Genomic DNA, 17068 nt, shown 5'->3' with positions numbered 1-17068 from the left:
CTCCTGAGTACTTGATCGATTCTCCTCCACTTAGATTCGACTACATATTCATAACACATAAGAATTAAAGGATTCCTAATCCCCTTTTTCTTTCTAACAGTCGACCCGATGGTAACCAACCCTTACCAATGCTAGTGCTCCATCACTAGTTGAACCCCAAAAGACCACACAACTTCTAAAGACCCAATGACACTTCCTGAATCCCATCGTAACCGATAGTCCCTGATGCTTAAAATGATACCACACTCAAATCATGAAGCTCAATGACAGATGCTGCAACCAATACCTCAGCAACAAGCCAGTTCCCTTGGTGCTTCCAATAGTCACTCCAAGATCAACTACTAACCATCGAGTCCTGACAGTGCCGAATAACCATCCTGCTGACACTGACCGTAGAAATTCCCATAATTCCCCTAACCGATCTGTATTATCAATCGAGAGAACACTGAGCACCCCGAACCAACAAAAGGGAAACGACCTTACACTAACCACTAGTAATTCATGATATGCAAATGGAATATGACAATATTTGAAGGTATAATCCAACAGGAGCAAAGAAATACACCAGGGATACACTTACCCACCCGTTACAATATTCCAAACCATGCAAAATTCCCACAACAATTACAGATAAAACTGAAGGAAGGCAAGGATACATACCCGCAACATCGCCTGATGGAGTCCTGAATTCTCCTGTTTGACACTGTGGGGCCTTACTCCTATCAGCTGGGGCTCATGCCCTGCCCTCTCTACCATCAAGGATTTGCAAAATAGCCAGAGCATGCGCGTTCACTGCTCCTCCCCTCCTGCTCGGATAGTCGGCCTTCTTGTGGCCTACCTAATCGCAGTGTAAACATAACGAGCTTGCCGCCTGAGAACAATCTATGCTGACATGACCAAGCCTGGCACACTTGTAGCAGCCTAAATGTCACACCCCAAACCAGACGGCGGAAACGTCTGGGGGTGGATGACTTCATTTTTAGTATCACAACACATGCATTATAGTAATCAATGTACAAACAACCATTGCATTAATAAGTATAAGTTTTTACATGTGTTCAATCAATGTATATGGACACCAAAATAGTTATACAAAAGAAAAAGACGCGACTCAAAAATAGCTCCATCTCCTCAAAATCTCGGGGAGTATCTGTCGACTGATTCCCTGAGAATATAACTAATTTGAAAATAGAGTATCAACATAAAGTTTAGTGAGTGCATAAGTATTTATGTTTTTTGTTTCTGAATATGTAAATTGTTCCATAAAATCCTATAGTTTCTGATGTATATGAAAAGTAGTTTTAGTCACGTAAAACCGTTATGTTTGTAAACCAGTGTTCTGTATTTGTATAATCTGTAAAAGTGAGTGTGCCTGGCTTCACCAGTTGTTATTGTAAATTGATTTGTAATATTGTAAAATAGTATTTTAGTAAATGGGTACTTTGAAAATGTACTCATGTTTAGTTAATTATACACTAAATGTATTGTTAATATTTTTTTAATGAGTTATTATAACCATATTGAGACTAGATGGCCTGAGATAACGATTTGAAGGCGTCAAAAACTATTGATAACAACTGTCACTCGTAGGCATATATGCCCAACTGTAGCTAGCAGTCTGAGTGTAGGGTTTTCAATCAAAATATATATCTATACACACTTGTTTCGATCCCCGACTGGAGATTCTAGTTATAAAGTCAGTACTTTAACTATGTTGTTTAAATAAATTAAACAACCTGAATCAAATGACTCATAAAAAAACATATAGACGTTACGTGTATAATATAAGTGAAACCCAATCATTCTGAAATAATGATTGATAGTATGTTCCAAAATTAGTATTCTTAACATGTATAAGAAAGATGTATACTCTTGATTAGTTTTGCATCAAACCCTTCTTCTTGTAAAATGTTGTACTCTAGTATACTTGAATCGTGAATTGATGTTCTATGAATCATAAATTATACCTATTATTATTTATATGTACTTTCTGAATTGGTATTAACTGTTCATGAATGCAACCCCTTGCTCAACATGTTACAAAAGGTATTTGAACTGAATGAAATAACTTATATATTTATATACATATACAAATATATATAAATAAAATTTAAACGACGTTCGTACAAATAACCGATATTATAAGCCCACATCCAAACCAGGAAAAGGAACCAAAGTTAGTTCTCAGTGCTAAGCCTTTTAAATCTTATTTATATAAACATACATGTATAAATATGATTTTTGAGGAAAAACATAAGTTCATAAAATCATTTAGAGAGTTTAACAATTTGTAATACTTTTGATGAGTTGATGTCATTTTAACACAATTTAAAACCATTTGATTTGATAACAATTGAAATTCATTTTAGTAATATATTTTCAAACCATTTGCTTGTAATACAAATATCCTTCTGTTAGACTTGTATCCCCCCCCCCTTTAAAACAGTGAAAACTATTAAAATACGGGGGTATGAGCTCACCTCGTGTATGAGTTCATGGTTGGTTTCGATGTGGTTGTGATGATTCCCGGTATAAAATACGTGTGGTTAATTGTATCTTGATTATATTTTACACATAACTGTATTCGTAAATTAGTTAACTAGTAATATAACAAGGTAACTAATATTTGTTCAAAGGGATTACTTACAAAATACTGAAGGAATTATGGAAGCAGATACGTAGTGTTTTTGAGAGTTTGAAGTTTAACTGTATGTGCTTGATACTTGAGAGTATATGATAGGAAATAAGGTTTGCAGTTAAGAGGAAATGAGGGTGTTTACGCTTGTGAAATGAGCAAATGATTTCATTTGTTCCTTAAGTGTAAAGCATACTTTCAAGGCAATGTATGTTGTGTTTACGGACTGATCACATTGGGAATTAAAACTTGGATAAGAATATAAAGATATTTCATAAGTGTTTACGGTTAAACACTTCTAGAATGAAGTGTTCACGGTAGATTTTTCATTCTTGAAGGGGGTTCACGGTTAAAGGATCACATTGGGAAGAGTTCATGGTTTGTTTTTGATTCTTGAATGGAGTTCACGGTTTAAGGATCATATGGGGAAGAGTTCACAGCCAAAGGATTGTATAGAAAAGAGTTCATGGTATTCACCTTTTATGGTGTTCACGGTTTGGCTTTCAACCGTGAACACTCTTTTGCTTCTTAGCTTGTACTGTTAACACATCTTCTTGATGTCTCTTGGACTGTAAACTCCTTGTGTGTGTCATTTTATGATTAAATATTTAACACCCTTGACTTGTCTTGACTTATATTGAGTTATAAAATGTATAAATTTCAATATAAGTGCTCATCACTTATATATATAAGTATGATTTACAAAGTAAGTATAAAAATTAGCTTGTATAAACAAGTCCTTAAGGTATTCAAGTTCCTATTGTATATATATGCTATTGTATATACATTCCCCCCCCCCCCCCCCCCCCCCGTTAGAGAGAATTTCGTCCCGAAATTAAGACTAAACAGATACAGAAAGACTAGGGAAAAAGATGTGGATATTTCTGTTGCATTTGATCCTCCCACTCCCATGTGAATTCAGGTCCCCGTTTTGCATTCCAGCGAACCTTCACTATTGGGATACAACTTTGTTTGATTCTCTTTACTTTCCTGTCTAAGATCTCTAAGGGTTCTTCCACGAAGTTTATATTCTCGTTAACCTCGATCTCATCGAGTAGGATTACAAGAGTCTCGTCAGATAAACACCTTTTCCAGTTAGAGACATGGAAGGTAGGATGTATGTTGCTTAATTTTTGGGGTAGTCGGAGTTTGTAAGCTACTAGACCGATTCTAGCAAGAATCTCGAATGGTCCGATGTACCTTCGGTTCAGCTTGTCATGCTTTCCAAAGCGTGTCATTCCCTTCCAGGGTGAGACTTTCAATACGACACGATCACCAACCTAGAATTCCAAAGGTTTTCTCATTTTGTCAGCGTTGCTTTTATGTCTATCTCTGAAAGCTTTAAGTCGCTCCTGAATTTGTACGATTTTTTCCATAGTTTCACAAATGACTTCCAGACCAGTGAGAGTACTGTCTGGAACTTGACCTCTAGCTAGTTGCGTATCACCCACTTCAGCCCAACATAGAGGTGATCTGCATTTACGGCCATATATGGCTTCGAAAGGAGCAACCTTTATGCTAGTGTGATAACTATTATTGTAAGAGAATTCGACAAGGGGTAAATGAGTATCCCATGCCTTTCCAAAGTCTATCACGCATGCTCGCAACATATCTTCTAGAGTTTGAATCGTCATCTCACTTTGTCCGTCAGTTTGTGGATGGTAGGTTGTACTCTTGTCCAGCCTAGTTCCCAAAGCTTTTTGTAACGACTGCCAGAAATGAGAGGTGAATCTACTATCTCGGTTAAAAATAATAGATATGGGCACACCATGCAGTCTAACAATCTCTTAGAGGTAAATTCTGGTTAGCTTCTCCATCTTGTCAGTTTCTTTTATTGGTAAGAAGTGTGCAAATTTGGTTAATTTATCGACGATTAACCAAATAGTATCATAACCACCCGATTTCTTGGGTAACTTAGTTATGAAATCCATCGTAATCCACTCCAACTTCCATTCAGGGATTTCAAGTTGTTGCAAAAGACCTAAAGGTTTCTGGTACTCTACCTTGACTTTGGCACAAGTAAGGCACTTCACCACTAAGGTAGCGATCTCGGACTTCATGTTAGGCCATCGGTACACTTTCTTGAGGTTTAGATACATCTTGTCTGAACCTGGATGAATGGAGTATTGGGTTTTATGTACTTCATTGATAACCACATCTCTGTAACCACCGAACTTTGGTGTCCAGATCCGATTCATGAAACAATAGACTCCATCACCCTGACTTCAAAGTTCTTATCCATTCCACTTAGTGTTTCACCTGCCACATTTTCGAGTTTCAAGGCCTCGAGTTGATCCTCTTTTTTCTATATGGACAGATGTCAATGAATTGTCATGGTCAAAGACTTTACTCGGCATCCCCATTATTCTTTTCTGCTAAGGGCATCAGCTACTACATTGGCTTTACTAGGATGATAAAGGATCTCAAATTCGTAATTGTTCAGTAGCTCCACCCACTGTCGTTTTCTCATGTTCAACTCTTTCTGTTTAAAGATATGCTAAAGACTTTTATGATCCGTGAATATTGTGCATTTCGTGCCATATAAATAATGTCTACAGATCTTCAAAGCAAATACCACTACTCCAAGTTCAAGGTCATGTGTTGTATAGTTGATCTCATGCATCTTTAGTTGTCTCGAGGCATAGGATATAACCTTTCCTCTTTACATAAGAACACATCCAAGCCCTTGAGTAGAAGCATCACAATACACTACAAAGTCCTCTGTCCCTTTGGGAAGAGACAAGATCGGTGCACTGAATAGAGCTCGCTTCAGCATTTGGAATGTTGTTTCTTGTTTCTGTCCCCAACTAAAAGTTACACCCTTTTGTGTCACGGTGGTAAGAGGTTTAGCAATTCGGGAGAAATTCTGAATGAATCTGCGATATTAGCCAGTAAGACCTAAGAATTGACGGATTTCTGTAGGTGTTTTAGGTGCTGACCAGGTCTCAATTGCCTTTATTTTGGAAAGGTCCACATGTATCCCCTTTTGACTGACCACGTGACCCACACTACTAGAAAAAAAGCCTTTAATGACGTGCAGACAATGATACACACTGATAGACGACACTCATTCGCACGTGCCCTAAAAATTGATGTCAGTTTTCCAAAATTTTAAGGATAGAAGACACGCATTTATGAGTGCCCTAAAATTAGTGTTAGAAAAAAAATGCGGAGGGTGCCTTTCATAAAATGTGTGTCATGTAACGGTGTCGCTTTATAATTTTTTTAATGAAACACGCATTTTAGGCGGGACTTAGCAAACAAGGAGGAAACAAAATCCCCAAAATTTTGAAAGACCCGCTCATTCTTTCCTCTCCACCTGCTGATGACCTTCATTTTCTCCCCTCCTTCTCTCTGTAAAAACTAATAGCCGCCACCACCAGAAATATGGTTTTATGTTGGATTCGTTCTGTGTTGTAAGAACGCGATTTTGATCCTTTATTAATAGCTAAAGGGGAAAAATCCCCCAAAATTTTGAAGTACCCCGCTCACTCTTTCCTTAGTAACACCTTCGCTTCCTTCCAAAAATCGAGGACAAATCTCTCTCGATCATATCTTTATGGCGACGATTAGACACAATAATCTTAACATAAAATTGGTAAGTGAACCCCTCTTCACCTCTACCCTACTCCATCTACAACGACTCCTCACATTTACAAACCCTAGTCCAGTTGCGCTTCTAGCCTTGGTCCTATTTCTTCATCCGTTCAACAAATAAGGGGAACACGACTTCTCATTAATCCCTCAACTTCATCTTCTCTATCAAGCAAAAAGGATTTTGATTTTTTTTCGTGCATCTGCATCATCTCTGCTGAGATTTCACATGGTATTATCGATTTCTCTTTTATGCCTCCCATTTTTCCTGCATCTACTCCTCAAACTTTTGATATTTTCCTGCATTCGCAAGTGATGGGTTGATGAAGATGGTGATGCAGGTATGGTGATTCTTACTAATTTTGTTACCCACCATTTCTATATTTAATCATGTTATATGTATATTGTATTAAGAAGTTTAGTTAAATATGTTTTTTACGTCCTGTTGCTGACCTTGCCATGGGAGGAATGGATTTCTTAGTAAGAAAATAGTTTCTTAAAATATTATTACTGAAGTTTCTTTCTTTTTATATAACTAATGACTTCTCCTCATACAGAAATTCGGTGACATGGGAGGCATGGCTGACATGGGTGATTTCTCTTTGGGTGATGACCTTGAAGACATATCTCTTGTTTATTGTGTAGAGTCGCCCTCACATTGACTTGACAACAGAGGATACATGGGGCGTCAACTACAAAGCCCTACAAGATCTGTTTGAATTAACAGAGGCAAGGATGGATGTAATAAAGTATGAGGTTGGAGTTCAAATGATTGAAATATACAATGAACAACTCAAAGATCTGCTGGTAATTAATGGCTCCAATAGAAGATTTCCTTTCAACTCTCTACCCTTCCTTCTCATGTTTATTATTTTTGAATTTTTTTTAAACCTTGACAACCTACACGTTGGGTATACAAAACAAGTCCCAGCTGAATGATCTTAATGTTCCGGATGCGTCTTTGGTTTCTGTTTATTGATTCTAATTTAAACAATTTTGTACTTCAATTTTGCTGCAACAACATCAGCCATTTCGTTTCTCTTTTCTCCTATTCCCATACCACGTCTAAAAAATTATGTACTTCATTTTTTTGGTAATCAGGTGAAGTAGATCCTAGGATTGTTGAAATTTTTTGTGATGAAAAGTTAATTTGTTTCTAAACTCTTGAATGGAACCATAACTTTGTGCAACAAATTTCATTGTTTCCTGCATCACGTCCCTTTGGGAGTGATTTCCTAGTAACGACTCAAATCATTAAGTGTACTGATCTGGGTGTTTGACCTCTCCCACAGACATAATGGGAAGAACGAAGGAAAAAAGGTCAAAGTAGGGGATGTCTAGAAAATCATCCCAATGTAGTCTGGATTGTCTGATTTGATATCTAACCTGAGACCTGAAGTTGGTAACTATGCACTAGAGGTGCTGTTTGAGTTGCTATGCAACCTTTTCAATACTTTTTACAAGGTATGTAGAAAGCTATGTTTTTTATTTACTTTAATTTGATAAAACTACTTTATTTTTATTTATAAAATATGTGTTTATTGTTTCACGAGGTATGTTTTATGCTGCCCCCACTGTTTAGTTTGTTGTTAGATTGTGCCAAGAGAATAGATCAGTCAGTGGCCTTGATCTCCCTCGCTACATTAGTTCATATTATAGAAGTTGGAAGACACCAGGATTACTAATCATCCCCTGTGTCACAGCACAAAAAAACCAGGTTCACCCTTCACCATATCGTGGGTACATAATCCTAAATTCTTTTTTATTTTTAATTTTTACTCACTTGAAGTTCTTGCAGAATAATGTTTTCTATCCATTACTTCTGCTTTACAAGGAGCATATATTTACTAAATTTTTAGACAAACTCGTACGACTTCGTGACTTAATTTCATCCCTCTTACTTTATGAAGGCATTTACAAGGAGCATATATTTACTGAATTTGTAGTCAAACTATTCCATGACTTAATTTCATTTCTCTTACTTTATGAAGGCAAGAACAGAAGATTTTCTGGTGGATTTGACATCAATGTTTTTTAGAAAGTTCACAAGATTGGTATGACTTCATTATCCATCATATATGCAAGAAGCTACTAATCTATTATGTTCCTCAAATCCATGTTGAAACTTTAACCATTGTCATTGCAGGAGACATTTCTCAACTACCTGATGTATCTGTTGCCCTTGTGACCAACACAATTGAAGGTTTTTACTTCAATTTATCTTATAGATTTTGTATTTATGTCTACATTTCTTGACATGATTTATTTTTTTTTCTTTTTTGGGTACGCCTAGATTCCAAGAAACCCATAGTTGCTGCTGTACAAGGACTTGCACTCGGCGGTGGCTTAGAACTTGAAATGGTTTGTAGTTTTTATGAGTCAAATTATTTAAAAAATATTAGTTATTGTAAATGTGTTTTGGTGTATTTGATTAATGTTGGGATGCCATGCATGTGTTGCAGCTCCAAGAGCTCAACTTGGCTTACCTGAACTCTCTCTTGGAGTTATGCTAGGCCTCGGAGGTATGTCTGAATGAATCATGTTTAAAAATATCTGAGAAATTCAAAACACATTTGAGGAAAGAGGAAAAGGAAAAAAATCAATGAGGGGATGAGGGAAAAGTTGTAAACAGGTTGAAACTTGACATGAAAAGCCTTATTTTTCTAACTTTCTTTGTTAAGTCATTCTTTTATCCATCAAGTAAAAAAGAAATACATGTTTCTTTTTTCCCCTATTAAGTCCTGTATGGATAAAACATTGTATATGCAAAGACATATTCTTTTTTAGACTAAATCAGTTATCCGAACCTGATTAATTGACCATTTTAGCCTTTCTGTTTAGAAATGATGGTAAATAACAACACAACACCTTAGTTAATATGATTATACAAATGGGATTTCACTAAATAATGGAAAATATGGTTTTCATGGTACCCAAAGACTTCCTAGGCTTCTGGGATTATCAAAGGCAATTGATATGATGTTGGTGAGCACATCTCTCCTCTCTCCTCTCTCCTTGAATACTACTGATTATGAATATTTAAACAAAGCGATGATATTAATTTATGAATCTTGTTTGTAGACATCTAAACCAATACTCTCTGAGGAAGGGAAAAGTTAGGTCTAATTGACGCTATTGTCCCTCCTCAAGAATTGTTGAAAGTGGCTAAGAAATGGGCATTAGACATTGCTGAGGCCCGTAATCCGTGGGCCCGCTCTCTTAATCACACAGATAAAACCATGTCCCTTTCATAAGCACATGAGATTATTAAAGCTTCTAGACAACATGTCAAAAGTACATTTCCCAATTTGCCCCAACATCAAGCTTGCCTTGATGTGATTGAGGAAGGTATTGTTCATGGAGGGTATGCAGGCGTTTTGAAGGTATTTTTATTACTTCTTTTTTCTGTTTGGATTTGTATTTTGAAAGTGATAAGTGATTTGATACTAATTGTTACTTATATACCCTGATTTTATCTAGAGTAAATTACAAAATGGTCCTTGTACTTTCTGCTTAAAAAATTACCTAGTATAGTAAAAAAGTGAAACCCTTTTCAATGTCGATTGTTTTTTCAAGGTTTTTGTCCTTGGAACCTTTGAAAAAAGGACCAAAATGAAGTAAGATTTCATTTTTGGACCAAACGTGGTTAAATCAGAAATCACAGGGACCATTTTTGTTATTAACTTGTTTATCAATTACTTCTAATAATGAAAACATTTTGTTCCTCAGGAGGTGAAGGTGTTCAATGAGCTTGTTGTTTCAGACACATCGAAAGGTCTTTTTCATATATTCTTCACACAACGTGCAATCTCGAAGGTAATTTAAACCTTTTTCTCTTATTTTTCTTCTGAAATATAAAAATTTCTACAAATCTAAACTTGGTTTTCTTTGATTTTACATTGAGAGGTACCTAAAGTTACCGATGTTGGTCTAAAGCCAAGAAGTGTGAAGAAAGTTTTTGTGATTGGTGGAGGTTTAATGGGATCTGGAATAGCAACTGCCCTTATCCTTTGTAATATAAAAGTTGTTCTCAAGGAAGTCAACTCTGAGTCTCTTCAAAAGGGAATAAAAACAATAGAAGGTAGTTAGTTATCTCTTATATTTTGTAGTGAGTTTATTATGTGACTTGTTGGTTATATATTTGATGACTTTTTCAGCAAATGTTAAAGGATTGGTTACAAGGAAGAAGCTACCACAGAGTCAAGGTGAAAGGGCGTTCTCATTGGTTAATGGGGTTTTGGATTACTCACAATTTAAAGATGTAGATATGGTTATAGAGGTATGATTTTTAAAAACACATAAAATGTAAACTTTATAAAAGACATGTCAATGTTGGTTTGGTGCTTAATTAATAGGTAGGCAGAGATGTTGAGGTTTCTGGATGAAGGCCATACTTCAATGGGGGGTTAAGGTTAGTTAGATCTTGGTTCATATGTTGGGGATAGAATCTTGTTTTTTATCCTTGATTTTATTTTTAGGTGATGCTCATCATTTCTGTAATTATTGCAGCTTGGAATGAATTTTGATGTCGTGAGGTCAGAGTGTTCAATTATTTATGCATCCGCATTCAACTCAGAGAAAAAACGAGGTGGTGTTGCTGTCAAACGAATAATTGAATGGAAGCAGTCTCTCTACCTTCTCCTTTCCGAAAATACTTTGTGTTTTATGTATGTTGTTATTTGGATTAGGAAGATTTGTTTTTCTAGTTTGACTCATGTTAATAAAATAACAATTAAATGTGATTTATTTTGAATATTAGTACAATTATTTCATGAAATGGATTGTTTTGTTATATAAGTATTTTATTTTGCATTATGAGACTTTTAAATGTGTTATTTAATTTGAAAATTAGTAAATCTACAAATAATATTTTTTTAAACATTTAAAATTATGATACGCAAAAATTTGTGTCATCTTCATTTATGACATGGCCTTTCTTGACAGGGGCTTTCTTGATACGCATTGCGTGTCATTAACACGCGCGTCGTAAGATTATGACACGCAAATGCGTGTCATCTTCCTTTATGATAGGGCCTTCCTTGATACGCATTGCGTGTCGTGAACGCGCGTTGTAATTGTGCGTCGTAAATGAGCGTCATAAATGCGCGTCGTCTATAGAGGACGCGCAAAAGCGCGTCGTCTCTCTTTATGACAGGGCCTTCCTTGACGCGCATTTGTGCGTCGTCTGAGCCTTTTACGACGCGCAATGAGCGTCGTAAAAGGCTGTTTTTCTAGTAGTGCCAGGAAATCTACCTTTCTGATCCAAAATTCACATTTTGAGAACTTCGCATAGAGTTTCTCTGTTCTGAGAGTTTGCAATACTTGATGAAGATGTTGGCCATGCTCCTCTTCACTTCTTGAGTAAATAAGGATGTCGTAAATGAAGACTATGAAAAATTTGTCCAAGAGCAGACGACACAATCTGTTCATTAAGTCCATGAACACAGCAGGTGCATTCGTCAATCTGAAAGGCATCACTACAAACTCGTAATGACCATAACGAGTTCTAAACGCTAATTTGGGAATATCCTCCTCCAAAATTTGTAGTTGGTGATACCCGGATCTTAAGTCTATTTTTGAGAAGTAGGTCGCACCTTGAAGTTGTTCGAACATATCGTCAATGCAAGGCAGAGAATATCGATTCTTGATGGTAAGTTTATTTAGTTCGCGGTAGTCTATGCACATATGGAATGATCCATCTTTCTTCTTTACGAACAAAACCGGGGCTCCCTAGGGTGAAAAGCTTGGTCCTATGAAACCTTTGTTAAGGAGTTTGTTCAGCTGGCTGGATAATTCCTGCATTTCAGAAGGTGCAAGAGAATAGGGGGATTTGGCTATAGGGGTAGCCCCAGGAAATAAGTCAATTCTGAATTCGACTTGTCGTTCGGGAGGCACTCCTAGAAGATCGTCGGAAAAAATGTCTGGAAAGTTGCACACCTTAGGAATGTTCACGATGTTTTGCTCTTCTTGCTTTTTGTCTAACACATGAGCTAAGAAAGCATAGTACTCCTTGCGAAGGTACTTCTGTCCCTTGATGCAAGAAATGATCTGAAGGTTCATTTCGGGTTTGTTACCATAGATGATAAGAGTTTCGTTAGTTGGCAAGTTCAGGAGAATGGCTCTTTCAAAACATAGGATGTCAGCATGGTTAGAGCACAACCAATCCATACCAATAATGACGCCGAAACTTTTGATAGAGACTGGCATAAGATCTATTGGGAAGGAAAAGTTATTCAAGGTAAGGATGCATCCTATGTATATATCGTTGGCATATTTGGATTTCCGGTTAGCCATTTCGACTGTGAATGTTTCATTTAGTGGTCGGGAGTTTTGATTTAGCAGGTTTTTGAAATTATGGCTCACGAAGATCTTCTCAGGATCACAATCAAATAAAATGCATGCACAAGTACTGTTGAGAAGAAACGTACCCATGACCACCGACAGGTCTGCCACAGCTTCTTCGTGACCCATCCCTAGAATCCTCCCAACTCCACCGGCATTTCCATATTTCGGACAATCTCTTTTGAAATGCCCAAACTCACCGCATCCATAACACGCTTGACCTACTCTAGTGGCAGATACTTGTTTCATCGGTTGGGGTGGTGATTTACAGAATCAAGCAGTATGCCCTTTTCTTGTTGCAGTTACGACACTGCATTTCCCGACAATTTTCTTTGTGGTGAAAATTGCACTTGTTGCATTTGGGGAGATTACTAGCATAAGGCTTAACTGGTGCAGGGATAGTAGGAACAGCAGAAGGTACAGTAGCAGCATGAACCGCCACAAATTGTTGCTTCTTGGAGGGTTACTGAGAAGATTTGCCCTTTCTCTTATTTCAGGCTTTCTTCTTCTTCTTCTTCTTCTTCTTCTTGTTACTGCTTTGTTGTTGTTGTTTTTTCCCTTGGGTTGTTCTAGGGCAACAGCCACTGAGTTTTGACGGGCTCCGTGGTCAATTAGGGACCGTGCCAGCTCTTTGGCACTGTCAAAGGTAACATGCCTGGAAGCTATGACACTTCCCTGAATCTGGGGCGACAGCCCCCAGATGTACCTTTCAATCTTTTTGCTCTCCAAAGCAACCGGTTTTGGACATAGAATCGCTAAGCCGCATAATCGATTTGTGTAGGTTGTTATGTCTGAACCAACCATAGTAACACCCCACAGATCTTGCTTGAGCTTCTGAATTTCACCCCGCGGGCAGTACTCTCGCATAAACATTGTCTTCAAGTTCTCCCAACTTATCGAATTAGAAACTACCAAAGTCAGTGACTTAACATGGCCGTTCCACCATGTTAGGTCTCTATCAGCAAAGGTACAAGCAACGAATTTAACCTTGCTAGCTTCCGTGCAGGAGCAGATCTCGAAGATTGCCTCTGTTTTCTCGATCCATTGCCTTAACGCCATAACACCCCAGTCCCATTAAAGGTCCTGGGTTTGGCGTTCAAGAAGTCCTTATAGGTAAACTCTCGTGAGTGCCCGTGACTTTCGACGTGGTTGGAGGGATGCGCACCAACTCCTGATCCACTAGAGCCAGTGGTAGTTATATAAGACATAGCAGCTGCAACAGCTACCGTGACCGCCGCCTGAAACATGGCAGCGTCAAATTGAGGAGGTGGTGGTGGAGATGGTGTTGGCGCTTCATTAACATTGACACGCCTTGGGTTTCTCCGAGGAGACATCTTTCACCTTAAGAATTATAAGATGAAAAGACTGTCAGATATCAAAATGAACATCAATATGATATCTCTGAACCAAAACACTTAGTTCAATATGAATCTTGTAAGGAATTGGAAATAGAAGACTACTGCAAGTACAACTCGTAACAGGATAATATGAAATTTAGTAGTTATTTTTCGAAGATTATGAAAATGCGTGTTGATTGTATTGGTATAATGAGTACATAGAGTCTGGAAAACTTGACCTTACAATAGGTCTATTATATACCACAATACTAGAAAAATTATCTACACCAAACCGACCTACCGAAAATGAAATTTTCGCGGTCCTACTGAAAGACATGAAAAATAATGCTAGAACATATCCGTAGACTTAACTATAACCAAAATAGTATGTAGTAAATGAGTAGAGTGTAGTCTACTTCCTACTAGGTCCAACCCTCGATTTAGCTAACTGGTGTTCTATTTCGTACATACGTCTGTCTTGTGATTTTAGTCGTTCTTGCAGTTCCCTAACTTCGGCCTGGGATGCCGTTAGTTCTCTCATTAAGTAAGTAGTACGATCTCTTGTCACATTATGACTATCCTCTAAGTTACGAATGTGAACGGTAATGACTCAATTAGCAGCATCGACTTGCATGACTCGGTCGATTGCAGCTCTTCCTTGTTCATCATTACGCGCCACACAACGAACTAACACTGGGAGGGCTCTGTCTGTTGAGCCTCCTGTGTCCAGATTGTGGAAGCTTCAGTCTCCTTGGTAAGGATGGTTCTGACCATGTTCGTTACTCCACCTTTCCAAGTTTATCGCCCACAGAGGCATTAGACCTTGAATGTTTTGTCGCAGATTGGGGTTTTGAGCAACTGGTGGTGGATTATAGGCTTCTGATTCTGAATCATTATCTTCAGGAAAATTTTCTGCAAAATCATCATCTAAGCGGATTTCATGATTCTGTTCTAGCTCATCGTCGAGCCATCCTCCATTTTCCTGATTAGGAATGTACGGGTCTCCAGGTAGATGGAATCCAACCATTGATATCTAAGCCAGAATAGGGATAAGTGATATAAAATATAATTAGTAACGATAGATTTCAAATACAAGTTTCTATGAAAGAAACTTACAGTTAACAAATAATGAATTATGTATGACTTGTTTTGGGTACTACTATAACTACAAAGTGTATACTGATTACATATAACTTGGGTATAATTGACCTTCGATTAAATGATCCTGCTCTAAATCCAAAACTAAGAAAGGAACGGGAAATGAAGCTAGATCACATATTTTAGTCTATATAATTTAATTATATATAACTGTAATATACCCTTAATATTTATAGTACTACTCACAATGGTTCTTTTGTTTTAACATCTTTGTTATTTGTATATAGTTCCTAAAATACTCCTATAGTATTTTAACTATATGTTTAGTTCTAGAGTTCTTCTGTATATGTATAGTTGGTAAGTTTTAGACATGTCGCAACACTACCATCACTCCCAAACACATGTTGGTCATATCTTAAACCAATATTGTTGATCAGGCTATATCGATCCCAAATATGATTACATAACTGCCTAGGTTTGACTATAGTGTCCAACATCCAAATACTTTTATGTTGTTATGACTGTGATATTGTACTTGTAGGTATGAGTGTTAGTATACTTCTTGTAAAAATACTTAAAATTTTAAAAGTATACTTGTAGTCAGAGCTCTTAGCACCAATATATTTATAGTTTGTATATCTTTTATGGATTGATATACGGAGTTCACTATAAACAGTGCTCTTATACCAATCTGTCACACCCCCAAACCAGATGGCGGAAACGTCTAGGGGTGGATGACTTCATTTGTAGTGCCACAACACATGCATTATAGTAATCAAAGTACAAACAACCATTGCATTAATAAGTGTATGTTTTTACATGTGTTCAATCAATGTATATCGACACCATAATATTTATACAAAAGAAGAAGACATGACTCAAAAATAGCTCCATCTTCTCAAAAGCTCAGGGAGTACCTTGTTGGGTTTTGAGCAAAACATCATTCCTATGGTGTACATGCAAACCCTAATAGCTTTTGGATCTAGTTTGTCTAATGAACATGCAATTGAATATCCAAAGCTATAAACCCTAGATCTAGCATACAATTAATCATATTAACATATGAATGGGGTTTAGATCTTACCTTGATTGTTATGTAGCAATAACAATCTCAAATCTTCCTTGTAATGGATTTAGAAAGCTTAGAGTCACAAGTTTCACTCCTCTAATGGCTCACAAACACCAAGAGCAAGAGGATGAAGAATGATAAGAGAGGAGGCACCCAAAAACGTGTAGAAACCTTAAGGAATTAGTTGGCCATGTTTTTGTTGCCCTAGGGGTCCTTAAATAGTGAGACTATTAGGGTGATCTAACAAGGAAACCCTAATTTGATTACTTAGGCCCTAAGCAACCCATGGACTCCCTCCTTAGAGGCCTTGGACGATTTCTAATGGGTTTCCCCATAGAATTCGTCCACTCCATCCTCTATGGAGTCCATTAGCCCAATATTCAACTATCACACGACTGACAGTTCTAGTCCTCTTTATTTAGTTAATGTCTTTTAGCCACAAAATTAATTTTTATTAATTCTTGCCTAATACTAATTAAACAATATGATTTCTCCGTTAATATATTATTCTCATAATATATTAATAAATCATAATTAATCCTCTCTCTCCATAATTCATCATATCAAGTTGCTTTGGTGAAGGCAACCAAAAAGAACCATGCACCATCAGGTCAAGTACATGCCAAAATAGTTATGGACTTAGACAGTAATCCAACAGTCTACCACTTGGATAATTCTAATAACTATTCTGCATATGACTTCAGTCCTGATCTGCAATCGTATATTTCAAAAACCGCTGTCAACTCTAATCCTATCAGAAGCGTGTCCTTTAGATAAGGGATCATATATTCCTCCATTCTAGATATCGTATATATATGAGACATGGATTTCAATCATTCTCTATATATTGTTTCCCGATTTCTGATTTATGACGACTGACAACAGACTACAATTGAACACATCAAATTAGTCCCGGCTTGGCCAAGCGCTTATGTGTCATCACTAAATCATCGAGGGGCCCACAAATATCGCTTTCATCCCAGTTTGGATAAA

At 37.1% G+C, this 17068-nt stretch overlaps 1 pseudogene; it reads left to right on the top strand.

Moving 5' to 3' along the window:
* The first annotated feature begins 6558 nt into the window (after window positions 1–6558).
* On the top strand, window positions 6559–10755 carry LOC145076332 (peroxisomal fatty acid beta-oxidation multifunctional protein AIM1-like; annotated as a pseudogene).
* Window positions 10756–17068: the final 6313 nt, after the last annotated feature.

The sequence above is a fragment of the Lactuca serriola genome, chromosome 9 (assembly GCF_051521515.1).
Source record: "Lactuca serriola cultivar US96UC23 chromosome 9, Lser_US96UC23_V15, whole genome shotgun sequence".
NCBI classification, from domain to species: Eukaryota; Viridiplantae; Streptophyta; class Magnoliopsida; order Asterales; family Asteraceae; genus Lactuca; species Lactuca serriola.
The sequence above is the reverse complement of the archived record's forward strand: the minus strand, read 5'-3'. Positions and strand labels throughout refer to the sequence as shown.